This window comes from Peromyscus californicus, unplaced genomic scaffold (assembly GCF_007827085.1).
Source record: "Peromyscus californicus insignis strain IS unplaced genomic scaffold, ASM782708v3 Scaffold_4__1_contigs__length_199733344, whole genome shotgun sequence".
In the NCBI taxonomy this organism is placed as follows: Eukaryota; Metazoa; Chordata; class Mammalia; order Rodentia; family Cricetidae; genus Peromyscus; species Peromyscus californicus.
Window position 1 is genome coordinate 99,030,497 of NW_026294562.1, and position 5,829 is coordinate 99,036,325.

The window sequence follows — 5,829 nt, forward strand, 5'->3', positions numbered from 1 at the left end:
TATTACAAGATTTTCCAGATAAGATTATAATTAATAAAAGTACCATTTTGAGTAAGTTGATGGTTGAAATTTGAAGAGGCCTGGATATCTTGATTATTCTGACTTTGTCTCTTTTATTTTATTTTAAATGTTTTCTAAGGTATGGACAATCTAAATTGTAGCATCATCAATAACGTAAAAATTATCCTGGCTAAGATAAACCTCAGTAAGGCAAGTGCTTTCCCAGCATGTATATGCCCTCGGTTCAATCCTCATCATCTCATAAAACTTGATATGGTACCACATATCTGCAATCCCATCACTTGAGATGTGAAAGCAGGAGGACCAGGAGTTCAAGATCATCCTCATCTACATAGCAAGTTTGAGGCACACCTGGGATACATGGAAAGCTATCCCCCCAAAAAATCCTCTTCCCTCAGGAAAAACTTTAATCATACTGGAAGGTACTGGGTAAATGATGGAAGTAACCACTGTGGTACTTCTAATGTGCTTATGAGCCATAACAATGACCAGCACAGCACTATAACTCTAAGAATGCAGTAGTGACATGAATACCTTGGTGGTAAATAACAGCTCTCTACTTGGACTTAAGACCCATTAAACAGGCGGGAAATCATTTCGGGTACTGGAAACTTAGCCAACTAACCAGGACTAGTAAAGCTATGGATCATGGAGGAGAACTTCCAACTATAACCTTTCAAAACCAGCATAACCCCTAACTACATTCTAAATATATCCTTTTATACCCACAGATATGTGTAGTTTTCATTCCTCATCAAGGAAACTTCTCTTTACAACAACAGTAGGAGACCATAAGAGAAAACTATACCAGATCAAAATTCAGAGTTGTGGAGCGGAGTCCTAACTGATACATCTGCAACATGACTCTTACTCCTAAGTCTCAGGGATCACAGCAGAGAGGGAGGAAAGATTTTAAGAGCCAGAGGAACAGAAAGTTTGTTGTGACATTGAGTTTTCTAAAAGCGTCAAAAGCTGCACCCATGACATCTCACCAATATGGCTGCCTAAACATACCTGAACCATGGATAACTCAAAAAGAGATGCTAATGTGGAGAGGTGGGGGAGATCATGAGTCCTCAAACCTACAGGCAACTAAGGAATGCTGAAAGATGGAGAAATGGTCTTCCCCAGAGAAGTATATACTGATTGTTTATCTAATACCAAATGGTCAGCTCTGAAAACATGCGTATAAGTAACATTATATGGACTGAGGAGGTTACATTCCTATATTTAGGAATAGATGTATAAACATATAACAACATTAAAGAAAAAGAGCCCTTCAATTTGAAAGAGAGTGAGGGATATACAGGAGCTTTTGGGGAAGAAAAGGGAGATGTAAATGATACAATTCTAATATAAAATTATGAAAATATTTCAAAAATTAAAATAAAAACCAAAACTTTAAAAAAGATAATAGTTATTTATTTTCTTAGAATAAATTCAGTGGATCTATCTATCCCACATCAAATGAAAAATTTCTGTACTTTTATTTTTTTTATGTACAATGACATTGAAGACTGTTCCTATTAAGAATATTAAAAGAATAGTATTTTTAAATATTTTTTATTGATGCTTTGAGAATTTCATAAGATATATTTTGGTGTTTTCACCTCCAAAGTCTAACCAGACACACTCGCTATTTCCTACTAGTCCAACCTTTTGTTCTCTTTTTTATTTATTTTACTTAAAAATTATTTCTTTAATTTTTTGAAATTATAATATGATTACATAATTTTTCCCATTACCTTTCCTCTCCTTTCTCTTTTTCAAATTCAAATTCATGGCCTCTTTTTTCATTAATTGTTTTTGAACACACATATGCATACACCATTCTTTTAAACCTACCAAATCCAACTTCTGTTGCCCGAATAGGCACATCACACTCCCGGGCAAGATAACGGCATTTATGTAATGTCTGTAAATTGATATGTCTATAAATACATATGATTGACAACAGCCAAAATGCCTCTCTTTCCTTTTGTCCTTCTTTATACTGAAGAGACAGAATGGTGTTGAGGGATATTTGAATTCACTGTGTAATTCCGAAACTGTGTTAATAAAATTAACCTTGGATTAGGGGACCGATCCACAGACTGATAAGAATAAACCAAAGAGAGTACAGAGGACCCAGGAAGTTGGATAGAGAGATGCACAGGAAGGGGTAGTCAGAAACTTAGAGATTTGTGTGCCTTTTTGGCTTGGGACAGGTGGAGAGAGTCTTGCTTGCTGGGTCTCTAGCCCAAAAAGAACATCAACTGGTTGCTTATCAGCTTCCCCAATCTAGCAGATTTTCCCACCACTATCTGAGTTCAGATTCTTTATTGGTAAATAGAATAAAATAGATAAAAACAACAGAGTGAGAAAATTAGAGAAAATGTCCAAAAAAAAATATGACATGGTTTCAGATATTCCTTGTGAAGCCTTGTCTTGACAGGTTCTGGGTCCATCATGGCCTCTGAAGAACCTCTCAGGAGTAGGTAGGGTCAAGGGGCCCAGTATAATGAAACTTCCAAAATGAAGTTTTCTATGGCCCTGTGTTCACCTCTGTTTGACTGGAGATAAGGGGCTCCAAGGTCCTAGAAATTCTCTAAAAGTCTGGACCAAAAAAGTCATCTACCCTTTGTTGTCTTTTCTAACTCTACGTGACATTGAAAATTAAATATTTTCCTGTTGGTAAAGATAGTCTTTAAATCAACATGTAGGAGAATAACTTGACAACTATTATTTCAAAGTACCAAATCCTCAAGGCTGTAGAGAAAGAGGCTAGAAGAAGCAGAATTGGACCTTAGGGAGAAACTCTTGAAAGAAGATTTCTTTGTTGCTTAATTTTGTGCATGACCTGATGAAACAGTGTTTACCTCAATACATTCCATAGTCATATCAGTGGCACCTATGAGCAAAAGATGGATGACCAGGTCAGCAAATGTCTCCAGTGGGACTTGGACTGTAAGCTTAGTTCAAGCAAAGGGGATTCAGACATCAGACTGAAGAGCAGGCATTGATATATTGGAGGGTATACAGGGAAAGTTAGTAACATGTCATTCAAGATGTCATGGGAAATATGACATGTCTCATGTCTCCCAGGACTCCCTAAAATATATCTCCATGACTCCCTCATAATTCTTACAAGTTGGTTATATTTTCCTTTTAGAGATGTTTAGATTAAGCAAAATTCTAATTCTATTTTTCCATTCTCCACTATGGGACATATTTTAGGAAAAATAAAGTTGAAACTCCATAGAAATAGAAGAAATTATCTCCTTCAAGTCTCAAGACTGTGAGATAGTTTATCTTTTCCTTTTTAAATCATTATTTCCAGATTTATGATCTGGTTTCCTCTTTATCTGTATTTAATTATATTGATCATTTACTCATCAATGTATTAAATAAAGACACCAATGGATGGTACTGTACTGATTAGAAGTGTAAATTAACATAAAGAAAAGATGCCCAATTAGAACAGTCTAAGATTGGTGTAGGGACAAATCTAGAAATTAAAACAGTCAGAGACTGAGGAGAAGGCACTTCAAATTCTGAGGATCTCATGGGATCACAAAGACAGGGACTCATGGATCTGCTGCCAAGTGAGTTAGAAAGGGGAAAATTGGTTCCCACTTTTATCTGCAGGTCATTAAAAACTCTGTCAGATGATGACAGGATTCTGAGAATAAAGATGATTGACATGAAGATAAGAATTTATTTGGTCTGTAGCTCAGATAATCTACACATGGCTTTGGAAAGGCAGAAGTTATATTCATTGAAGCTTATAATGAGAAATTATGATGATAAATTTCACTGGAGACTGTCCATCAGAATAGAGAGGGCTGTTAGTTATACATTCCTACTAATACACAACACAAAGAGGTCAGAATAGCAGAAATAAGAGTAAAGAGTTTAAGGAAGTCAGAAATTGGAGGCTTGAGGTTGAGAAAAAGGAACAGATTATTTTTTTAAAAAAGCTAATTTTGTTTAAAGTGAATGCCTGAGTAATTTGCTTTCAGGAAGATATTAAGGGTAGGAGATAATAAGAGACTCAGAACATCCCCTTGAAACCTCCAAGTTTTGGAAACATAATGATTATTCTGGGAAAATAGTCTGTCATCAGTACAGCATCCCTAGAACTGTCCAAAGATGAATTCCTGTAAATGGAACAGACATAATTTTCCAAATCAAATGCTGAATTTCTTCAGGCAACTGGATTTTCATATGTAAAACAATAAAATAGGACTCATATCATACATCACACACAAGAAGCAATTCAAATGCATTATAGACATAAATGTAAGATCTGAAACTGCAAAACTGTGAGGGTTGGGTGGAGTTTTTTTTTTGTGTTTTTTTTTGTTTTTTGTTTTTTTTTTTTTTTGTTTTTCGAGACAGGGGTGGAGTTTTAGAAACTAAATATATACTGGTACAATGCCTTATTAGAAAATAAATAATAGTGGTACAATGCCTTTCCCAAATACCATAAAAATAAAAAGCCTATTTTTTTAAAAAATAAAAGCCTATTTCCAGGAATGTGATACCTATGTTTGAGTTGTTAGTCAAAGGGGTCCCATGGACCTCCTCAAATACTACAGGCTATTGCCATTGCTCTTGGTTACTCTCCAAACCTTGACAGTCAGACCCTTCCATGAAGACATCAAGTACATGAGCCATAGGCATAGGACACAGAGAAATCAAACTAGTTCTACCTGCAGGCATATTCCCTACTGGATGGCTTTTTTAAAGCCAGAAGTTTCTGTTTATGATACTATGGAGTAAATATAAACAAAAGTCTTATGAGGATATGAACCCTGAAGACTATGATAAGACCTGCCTGGCAAGATATGCCCACTTGTGCAATAGTAACACAAATGTTATGGCAGTAGCCAAATACTTTTGGATTGAATTTAACATAGAATTCATACCTGGCACCATTAACTGTGCCAAAAGCCCCATGGATGTATAACTCATAAGAGAATATAATATGATTATGCTAAGTGGACAAAAAAATGTCACTTTATTTCTTATATTTTTAACTTTTAATACAGATTAGTGTAACTCTCAGCCCTCACCAAAGAAGCTTCAATTTGCAGTACACAGCAATTAGGTAGTGAATGAGAGACTGTGGACTGCTCAGCTTTAGATGGGGCATCTATATTACATTCATTTTCAAAGGCTCAGGCATCATCATGGAAGAGGGGGAGGGAAGATTGGAAGGGAGTAGGCACCATCAGTAAATCCTTTTTTGTTACTCACCGTGACTGGGACTATGTGTGTAAGACCTACCCAAAATCAATCCACCTAGCATTTCAATGTGGATGAGAGAGGCCCAAGCAGTACCAACTCCAAGGAAGAGTGTGTTTCCTTCAGAGATTGATCTAGGAAAGTTTATGTTCTAGAAGGCTGTCTTGCATTAATGCATATGCAGAGAGCACTGAACGGACTCTACCAGTGTACAAACAAAGTACATGGAGTTGGTAGGGGAAAAGTGTTGAGTACTGAGGAAGATTTAAAGGAGAGGAACAGGGGGCTGAATCTTCTTAGAACACTCTATATATGAAATTCCCAAACAGCATAAGATATATAATAAAAATCAAGTTTACATAAATAACTTGTTCCATTCTTAGTGATATCACAGATTTCCCCAAATAATATATTCGTTTCACCTTGAAGTTATAAGATTTGACTGTACAGGCACTGAAGATTTGCTCTGGAAAGGGGAAATTCACAGACAATATCAGAGCTTGGAGTGTGCAGGGTTAACAAAGCAGTGTTGAGGAACATTGCCTTGCTGTGTGTTTCAAGCTGTCCCAATCCTCTTTT